We start from the raw sequence: 11416 nt of genomic DNA on the forward strand, positions 1-11416 counted from the left end.
TGTATTATGAGGTTCTGCAGCAGCTGAGGTGTGTATTATGAGGTTCTGCAGCAGCTGAGGTGTGTATGATGAGGTTCTGCAGCAGCTGTGGTGTGTACTACGAGGTTCTGCAGCAGCTGTGGTGTGTATGATGAGGTTCTGCAGCAGCTGAGGTGTGTATGATGAGGTTCTGCAGCAGCTGTGGTGTGTACTACGAGGTTCTGCAGCAGCTGAGGTGTGTATTATGAGGTTCTGCAGCAGCTGAGGTGTGTACTATGAGGTTCTGCAGCAGCTGAGGTGTGTACTATGAGGTTCTGCAGCAGCTGAGGTGTGTATTATGAGGTTCTGCAGCAGCTGAGGTGTGTATTATGAGGTTCTGCAGCAGCTGAGGTGTGTACTATGAGGTTCTGCAGCAGCTGAGGTGTGTACTATGAGGTTCTGCAGCAGCTATGGTGTGTACTATGAGGTTCTGCAGCAGCTGAGGTGTGTATTATGAGGTTCTGCAGCAGCTGAGGTGTGTACTATGAGGTTCTGCAGCAGCTATGGTGTGTATTATGAGGTTCTGCAGCAGCTGAGGTGTGTATTATGAGGTTCTGCAGCAGCTGAGGTGTGTATTATGAGGTTCTGCAGCAGCTATGGTGTGTATTATGAGGTTCTGCAGCAGCTGAGGTGTGTACTATGAGGTTCTGCAGCAGCTGAGGTGTGTACTATGAGGTTCTGCAGCAGCTGAGGTGTGTACTATGAGGTTCTGCAGCAGCTATGGTGTGTATTATGAGGTTCTGCAGCAGCTGAGGTGTGTACTATGAGGTTCTGCAGCAGCTGAGGTGTGTACTATGAGGTTCTGCAGCAGCTATGGTGTGTATTATGAGGTTCTGCAGCAGCTGAGGTGTGTACTATGAGGTTCTGCAGCAGCTGAGGTGTGTATGATGAGGTTCTGCAGCAGCTGAGGTGTGTATGATGAGGTTCTGCAGCAGCTGAGGTGTGTACTACGAGGTTCTGCAGCAGCTGAGGTGTGTATTATGAGGTTCTGCAGCAGCTGAGGTGTGTACTATGAGGTTCTGCAGCAGCTGAGGTGTGTACTATGAGGTTCTGCAGCAGCTGAGGTGTGTACTATGAGGTTCTGCAGCAACTGAGGTGTGTATTATGAGGTTCTGCAGCAGCTGAGGTGTGTACTATGAGGTTCTGCAGCAGCTGAGGTGTGTATTATGAGGTTCTGCAGCAGCTGAGGTGTGTATTATGAGGTTCTGCAGCAGCTGAGGTGTGTACTATGAGGTTCTGCAGCAGCTGAGGTGTGTATTATGAGGTTCTGCAGCAGCTGAGGTGTGTATTATGAGGTTCTGCAGCAGCTGAGGTGTGTACTATGAGGTTCTGCAGCAGCTGAGGTGTGTATTATGAGGTTCTGCAGCAGCTGAGGTGTGTACTATGAGGTTCTGCAGCAACTGAGGTGTGTATTATGAGGTTCTGCAGCAGCTGAGGTGTGTACTATGAGGTTCTGCAGCAGCTGAGGTGTGTACTATGAGGTTCTGCAGCAGCTGAGGTGTGTACTATGAGGTTCTGCAGCAGCTATGGTGTGTATTATGAGGTTCTGCAGCAGCTGAGGTGTGTACTATGAGGTTCTGCAGCAGCTGAGGTGTGTACTATGAGGTTCTGCAGCAGCTGAGGTGTGTACTATGAGGTTCTGCAGCAGCTATGGTGTGTATTATGAGGTTCTGCAGCAGCTGAGGTGTGTACTATGAAGGCTTCATACACGCAGGCTCCTGTATACAGATCACATATGGAGAAATTACATAGCAACATCAGCCTTGGAGTCCTCGGCTTCTACACGTCAGTCCCTTAGTTACCGCTAGTTACTAGGCGCGCTCGGTGATCACCGCTATGATCATTTAATAGTGAGGGTTCATCTGATTGCGGGCGACCCCCAGACCCACCACATGGCGCGGTATTAACCCATTAGTGCCTATGGATGACAACTACCCTACAGCCCAAAGTAAAAACATTCAGATAGAAAAATAATGTGGTGCGACATGTCAGTCCGAAAGCGGGCAGATAATCAATATGGCTGCCATTATGGCCCCCAAGGAGTGACATTAATGACTGACACAGGGGGAGATGAGGGGACACTAATGACTGTGACACGGGGGAGATGAGGGGACACTAATGACTGTGACACAGGGGGAGATGAGGGGACACTAATGACTGTGACACAGGGGGAGATGAGGGGACACTAATGACTGTGACACAGGGGGAGATGAGGGGACACTAATGACTGTGACACAGGGGGAGATGAGGGGACACTAATGACTGTGACACAGGGGGAGATGAGGGGACACTAATGACTGTGACACAGGGGAGATGAGGGGACACTAATGACTGTGACACAGGGGAGATGAGGGGACACTAATGACTGTGACACAGGGGAGATGAGGGGACACTAATGACTGTGACACAGGGGGAGATGAGGGGACACTAATGACTGTGACACAGGGGGAGATGAGGGGACACTAATGACTGTGACACAGGGGAGATGAGGGGACACTAATGACTGTGACACAGGGGGAGATGAGGGGACACTAATGACTGTGACACAGGAGGAGATGAGGGGAAACTAATGACTGTGACACAGGGGGAGATGATGAGGGGACACTAATGACTGTGACACAGGGGAGATGAGGGGACACTAATGACTGTGACACAGGGGGAGATGAGGGGACACTAATGACTGTGACACAGGGGAGATGAGGGGACACTAATGACTGTGACACAGGGGGAGATGAGGGGACACTAATGACTGTGACACAGGAGGAGATGAGGGGACACTAATGACTGTGACACATAGAGATGAGGGGACACTAATGACTGTGACACAGGGGGAGATGAGGGGACACTAATGACTGTGACACAGGGGAGATGAGGGGACACTAATGACTGTGACACAGGGGGAGATGAGGGGACACTAATGACTGTGACACAGGGGAGATGAGGGGACACTAATGACTGTGACACAGGGGAGATGAGGGGACACTAATGACTGTGACACAGGGGAGATGAGGGGACACTAATGACTGTGACACAGGGGAGATGAGGGGACACTAATGACTGTGACACAGGGGGAGATGAGGGGACACTAATGACTGTGACACAGGGGAGATGAGGGGACACTAATGACTGTGACACAGGGGGAGATGAGGGGACACTAATGACTGTGACACAGGAGGAGATGAGGGGAAACTAATGACTGTGACACAGGGGGAGATGATGAGGGGACACTAATGACTGTGACACAGGGGAGATGAGGGGACACTAATGACTGTGACACAGGGGGAGATGAGGGGACACTAATGACTGTGACACGGGGGAGATGAGGGGACACTAATGACTGTGACACAGGGGAGATGAGGGGACACTAATGACTGTGACACAGGGGAGATGAGGGGACACTAATGACTGTGACACAGGGGGAGATGAGGGGACACTAATGACTGTGACACAGGGGAGATGAGGGGACACTAATGACTGTGACACAGGGGGAGATGAGGGGACACTAATGACTGTGACACAGGGGAGATGAGGGGACACTAATGACTGTGACACAGGGGAGATGAGGGGACACTAATGACTGTGACACAGGGGGAGATGAGGGGACACTAATGACTGTGACACAGGAGGAGATGAGGGGAAACTAATGACTGTGACACAGGGGGAGATGATGAGGGGACACTAATGACTGTGACACAGGGGAGATGAGGGGACACTAATGACTGTGACACAGGGGAGATGAGGGGACACTAATGACTGTGACACAGGGGGAGATGAGGGGACACTAATGACTGTGACACGGGGGAGATGAGGGGACACTAATGACTGTGACACAGGGGAGATGAGGGGACACTAATGACTGTGACACAGGGGAGATGAGGGGACACTAATGACTGTGACACAGGGGGAGATGAGGGGACACTAATGACTGTGACACAGGGGAGATGAGGGGACACTAATGACTGTGACACAGGGGGAGATGAGGGGACACTAATGACTGTGACACAGGGGAGATGAGGGGACACTAATGACTGTGACACAGGGGAGATGAGGGGACACTAATGACTGTGACACAGGGGGAGATGAGGGAACACTAATGACTGTGACACAGGAGATGAGGGGACACTAATGACTGTGACACAGGGGGAGATGAGGGGACACTAATGACTGTGACACAGGGGAGATGAGGGGACACTAATGACTGTGACACAGGGGAGATGAGGGGACACTAATGACTGTGACACAGGGGGAGATGAGGGGACACTAATGACTGTGACACAGGAGATGAGGGGACACTAATGACTGTGACACAGGGGGAGATGAGGGGACACTAATGACTGTGACACAGGGGAGATGAGGGGACACTAATGACTGTGACACAGGGGAGATGAGGGGACACTAATGACTGTGACACAGGGGGAGATGAGGGGACACTAATGACTGTGACACAGGGGGAGATGAGGGGACACTAATGACTGTGACACATGGAGATGAGGGGACACTAATGACTGTGACACAGGGGGAGATGAGGGGACACTAATGACTGTGACACAGGGGGAGATGAGGGGACACTAATGACTGTGACACAGGAGGAGATGAGGGGACACTAATGACTGTGACACAGGAGGAGATGAGGGGACACTAATGACTGTGACACAGGAGATGAGGGGACACTAATGACTGTGACACAGGGGGAGATGAGGGGACACTAATGACTGTGACACAGGGGAGATGAGGGGACACTAATGACTGTGACACAGGGGGAGATGAGGGGACACTAATGACTGTGACACAGGGGAGATGAGGGGACACTAATGACTGTGACACAGGGGAGATGAGGGGACACTAATGACTGTGACACAGGGGGAGATGAGGGGACACTAATGACTGTGACACAGGAGATGAGGGGACACTAATGACTGTGACACAGGGGGAGATGAGGGGACACTAATGACTGTGACACAGGGGAGATGAGGGGACACTAATGACTGTGACACAGGGGAGATGAGGGGACACTAATGACTGTGACACAGGGGGAGATGAGGGGACACTAATGACTGTGACACAGGAGGAAATGAGGGGACACTAATGACTGTGACACAGGAGGAGATGAGGGGACACTAATGACTGTGACACAGGGGAGATGAGGGGACACTAATGACTGTGACACAGGGGGAGATGAGGGGACACTAATGACTGTGACACAGGAGTAGATGAGGGGACACTAATGACTGTGACACAGGAGATGAGGGGACACTAATGACTGTGACACAGGGGGATGAGGGGACACTAATGACTGTGACATCGGGGAAGATGAGGGGACACTAATGACTGTGACACAGGAGGAGATGAGGGGACACTAATGACTGTGACACAGGGGAGATGAGGGGACACTAATGACTGTGACACAGGGGGAGATGAGGGGACACTAATGACTGTGACACAGGGGGAGATGAGGGGACACTAATGACTGTGACACAGGGGGAGATGAGGGGACACTAATGACTGTGACACAGGAGATGAGGGGACACTAATGACTGTGACACAGGAGATGAGGGGACACTAATGACTGTGACACAGGGGGAGATGAGGGGACACTAATGACTGTGACACAGGGGAGATGAGGGGACACTAATGACTGTGACACAGGGGAGATGAGGGGACACTAATGACTGTGACACAGGGGGAGATGAGGGGACACTAATGACTGTGACACATAGAGATGAGGGGACACTAATGACTGTGACACAGGAGGAGATGAGGGGACACTAATGACTGTGACACAGGGGGAGATGAGGGGACACTAATGACTGTGACACAGGGGGAGATGAGGGGACACTAATGACTGTGACACAGGGGAGATGAGGGGACACTAATGACTGTGACACAGGGGGAGATGAGGGGACACTAATGACTGTGACACAGGAGGAGATGAGGGGACACTAATGACTGTGACACAGGAGGAGATGAGGGGACACTAATGACTGTGACACAGGAGGAAATGAGGGGACACTAATGACTGTGACACAGGAGGAGATGAGGGGACACTAATGACTGTGACACAGGGGAGATGAGGGGACACTAATGACTGTGACACAGGGGGAGATGAGGGGACACTAATGACTGTGACACGGGGAGATGAGGGGACACTAATGACTGTGACACAGGAGATGAGGGGACACTAATGACTGTGACACACGGGGAGATGAGGGGACACTAATGACTGTGACACAGGAGGAGATGAGGGGACACTAATGACTGTGACACAGGGGGAGATGAGGGGACACTAATGACTGTGACACAGGAGTAGATGAGGGGACACTAATGACTGTGACACAGGGGGAGATGAGGGGACACTAATGACTGTGACACAGGGGGAGATGAGGGGACACTAATGACTGTGACACATAGAGATGAGGGGACACTAATGACTGTGACACAGGGGAGATGAGGGGACACTAATGACTGTGACACAGGGGGAGATGAGGGGACACTAATGACTGTGACACAGGGGGAGATGAGGGGACACTAATGACTGTGACACAGGGGGAGATGAGGGGACACTAATGACTGTGACACAGGAGTTGAGGGGACACTAATGACTGTGACACAGGAGATGAGGGGACACTAATGACTGTGACACAGGGGGAGATGAGGGGACACTAGTGACTGTGACACAGGGGAGATGAGGGGACACTAATGACTGTGACACAGGGGAGATGAGGGGACACTAATGACTGTGACACAGGGGGAGATGAGGGGACACTAATGACTGTGACACATAGAGATGAGGGGACACTAATGACTGTGACACAGGAGGAGATGAGGGGACACTAATGACTGTGACACAGGGGGAGATGAGGGGACACTAATGACTGTGACACAGGGGGAGATGAGGGGACACTAATGACTGTGACACAGGGGAGATGAGGGGACACTAATGACTGTGACACAGGGGGAGATGAGGGGACACTAATGACTGTGACACAGGAGGAGATGAGGGGACACTAATGACTGTGACACAGGAGGAGATGAGGGGACACTAATGACTGTGACACAGGAGTAGATGAGGGGACACTAATGACTGTGACACAGGGGGATGAGGGGACACTAATGACTGTGAAACAGGAGGAGATGAGGGGACACTAATGACTGTGACACAGGGGGATGAGGGGACACTAATGACTGTGACACAGGAGGAGATGAGGGGACACTAATGACTGTGACACAGGGGGAGATGAGGGGACACTAATGACTGTGACACAGGAGCAGATGAGGGGACAATAATGACTGTGACACAGGAGGAGATGAGGGGACACTAATGACTGTGACACAGGAGCAGATGAGGGGACAATAATGACTGTGACACAGGGGGAGATGAGGGGACACTAATGACTGTGACACAAGGAGATGCAGGGACGGCATGGTTTTCTTCAGGACACCTATTGTGTGGCTTAGCGTGTGCTGTATATGGGGATATAGTATGTCACCTGTTGTGCGGCTTAGCGTGTGCTGTACATGGCGGTATAATATGTCACCTGTTGTGCGGTTTAGCGTGCGCTGTATATGGCGGTATAATATGTCACCTGTTGTGCGGCTTAGCGTGTGCTGTACATGGCGGTATAATATGTCACCTGTTGTGCGGTTTAGCGTGTGCTGTATATGGCGGTATAATATGTCACCTGTTGTACGGTTTAGCGTGTGCTGTATATGGCGGTATAATATGTCACCTGTTGTGCGGTTTAGCGTGTGCTGTATATGGCAGTATAATATGCCACCTGTTGTACGGTTTAGCGTGTGCTGTATATGGCGGTATAATATGCCACCTGTTGTGCGGTTTAGCGTGTGCTGTATATGGCAGTATAATATGCCACCTGTTGTGCGGTTTAGCGTGTGCTGTATATGGCGGTATAATATGTCACCTCCTCTGCGCCTTCTCTCAGATAAAGCCTCAGGTGTTTTACACAAGACAATGGTCCTGGAATGTGGAGACTTGACCAGGAACTGAAATGGTGACAGATCCATCACATGACCAGAAACAATGGCGACTGATTGACACGGTGACTTAGAATAGTATAATGTGGCCATCGCGTTCGCAGTCACAGTGTCATCGATCTACTCGCAAACCTCCAATATAGATGTAAACACAGCCTCATTTGTATCATAGAGAGCAGGAGGACAACCAATATGGCTGACATTATGGCCAACAAGGAGTGACACTAATGACTGTGACACAGGAGGAGATGAGGGGACACTAATGACTGTGACACGGGGGAGATGAGGGGACACTAATGACTGTGACACAGGGGGAGATGAGGGGACACTAATGACTGTGACACAGGAGGAGATGAGGGGACACTAATGACTGTGACACAGGAGGAGATGAGGGGACACTAATGACTGTGACACAGGGGGAGATGAGGGGACACTAATGACTGTGACACAGGAGGAGATGAGGGGACACTAATGACTGTGACACAGGAGGAGATGAGGGGACACTAATGACTGTGACACAGGGGGAGATGAGGGGACACTAATGACTGTGACACAGGGGGAGATGAGGGGACACTAATGACTGTGACACAGCGGAGATGAGGGGACACTAATGACTGTGACACAGGAGGAGATGAGGGGACACTAATGACTGTGACACAGGAGGAGATGAGGGGACACTAATGACTGTGACACAGGGGGAGATGAGGGGACACTAATGACTGTGACACAGGGGGAGATGAGGGGACACTAATGACTGTGACACAGGGGGAGATGAGGGGACACTAATGACTGTGACACAGGAGGAGATGAGGGGACACTAATGACTGTGACACAGGAGGAGATGAGGGGACACTAATGACTGTGACACAGGGGGAGATGAGGGGACACTAATGACTGTGACACAGGAGGAGATGAGGGGACACTAATGACTGTGACACAGGGGGAGATGAGGGGACACTAATTACTGTGACACAGGGGGAGATGAGGGGACACTAATGACTGTGACACAGGAGGCGATGAGGGGACACTAATGACTGTGACACAGGGGAGATGGGGGGACACTAATGACTGTGACACAGGGGGAGATGAGGGGACACTAATGACTGTGACACAGGAGGAGATGAGGGGACACTAATGACTGTGACACAGGAGATGAGGGGACACTAATGACTGTGACACAGGAGGAGATGAGGGGACACTAATGACTGTGACACAGGAGGAGATGAGGGGACACTAATGACTGTGACACAGGGGGAGATGAGGGGACACTAATGACTGTGACACAGGAGGAGATGAGGGGACACTAATGACTGTGACACAGGAGATGAGGGGACACTAATGACTGTGACACAGGGGGAGATGAGGGGACACTAATGACTGTGACACAGGGGAGCTGAGGGGACACTAATGACTGTGACACAGGGGAGATGGGGGGACACTAATGACTGTGACACAGGGGGAGATGAGGGGACACTAATGACTGTGACACAGGAGGAGATGAGGGGACACTAATGACTGTGACACAGGGGGAGATGAGGGGACACTAATGACTGTGACACAGGGGAGATGAGGGGACACTAATGACTGTGACACAGGGGGAGATGAGGGGACACTAATGACTGTGACACAGGAGGAGATGAGGGGACACTAATGACTGTGACACAGGGGGAGATGAGGGGACACTAATGACTGTGACACAGGAGGAGATGAGGGGACACTAATGACTGTGACACAGGGGGAGATGAGGGGACACTAATGACTGTGACACAGGGGGAGATGGGGGGACACTAATGACTGTGACACAGGAGGAGATGAGGGGATACTAATGACTGTGACACAGGGGGAGATGAGGGGACACTAATGACTGTGACACAGGGGGAGATGAGGGGACACTAATGACTGTGACACAGGGGGAGATGAGGGGACACTAATGACTGTGACACAGGGGGAGATGAGGGGACACTAATGACTGTGACACAGGGGGATGAGGGGACACTGATGACTGTGACACAGGAGCAGATGAGGGGACAATAATGACTGTGACACAGGAGGAGATGAGGGGACACTAATGACTGTGACACAGGGGGATGAGGGGACACTAATGACTGTGACACAGGAGGAGATGAGGGGACACTAATGACTGTGACACAGGGGGATGAGGGGACACTAATGACTGTGACACATGGAGATGAGGGGACACTAATGACTGTGACACAGGAGCAGATGAGGGGACACTAATGACTGTGACACAGGAGCAGATGAGGGGACAATAATGACTGTGACACAGGAGCAGATGAGGGGACAATAATGACTGTGACACAGGAGGAGATGAGGGGACACTAATGACTGTGACACAGGGGGAGATGAGGGGACACTAATGACTGTGACACAAGGAGATGCAGGGACGGCATGGTTTTCTTCAGGACACCTATTGTGTGGCTTAGCGTGTGCTGTATATGGGGATATAGTATGTCACCTGTTGTGCGGCTTAGCGTGTGCTGTACATGGCGGTATAATATGTCACCTGTTGTGCGGTTTAGCGTGTGCTGTATATGGCGGTATAATATGTCACCTGTTGTGCGGTTTAGCGTGTGCTGTACATGGCGGTATAATATGTCACCTGTTGTGCGGTTTAGCGTGTGCTGTATATGGCGGTATAATATGTCACCTGTTGTACGGTTTAGCGTGTGCTGTATATGGCGGTATAATATGTCACCTGTTGTGCGGTTTAGCGTGTGCTGTATATGGCAGTATAATATGCCACCTGTTGTACTGTTTAGCGTGTGCTGTATATGGCGGTATAATATGCCACCTGTTGTGCGGTTTAGCGTGTGCTGTATTTGGCAGTATAATATGCCACCTGTTGTGCGGTTTAGCGTGTGCTGTATATGGCGGTATAATATGTCACCTGTTGTGCGGTTTAGCGTGTGCTGTATATGGCGGTATAATATGTCACCTGTTGTGCGGTTTAGCGTGTGCTGTACATGGCGGTATAATATGTCACCTGTTGTGCGGCTTAGCGTGTGCTGTACATGGCGGTATAATATGTCACCTGTTGTGCGGTTTAGCGTGTGCTGTATATGGCGGTATAATATGTCACCTGTTGTGCGGTTTAGCGTGTGCTGTACATGGCGGTATAATATGTCACCTGTTGTGCGGTTTAGCGTGTGCTGTATATGGCGGTATAATATGCCACCTGTTGTACGGTTTAGCGTGTGCTGTATATGGCGGTATAATATGCCACCTGTTGTGCGGTTTAGCGTGTGCTGTATATGGCAGTATAATATGCCACCTGTTGTGCGGTTTAGCGTGTGCTGTATATGGCGGTATAATATGCCACCTGCTGTGCGGTGTAGCGTGTGCTGTATATGGGGGTATAGTATGTCACCTGTTGTGCGGTGTAGCA

The sequence above is a fragment of the Leptodactylus fuscus genome, chromosome 7 (genome assembly GCF_031893055.1).
Source record: "Leptodactylus fuscus isolate aLepFus1 chromosome 7, aLepFus1.hap2, whole genome shotgun sequence".
In the NCBI taxonomy this organism is placed as follows: domain Eukaryota; kingdom Metazoa; phylum Chordata; class Amphibia; order Anura; family Leptodactylidae; genus Leptodactylus; species Leptodactylus fuscus.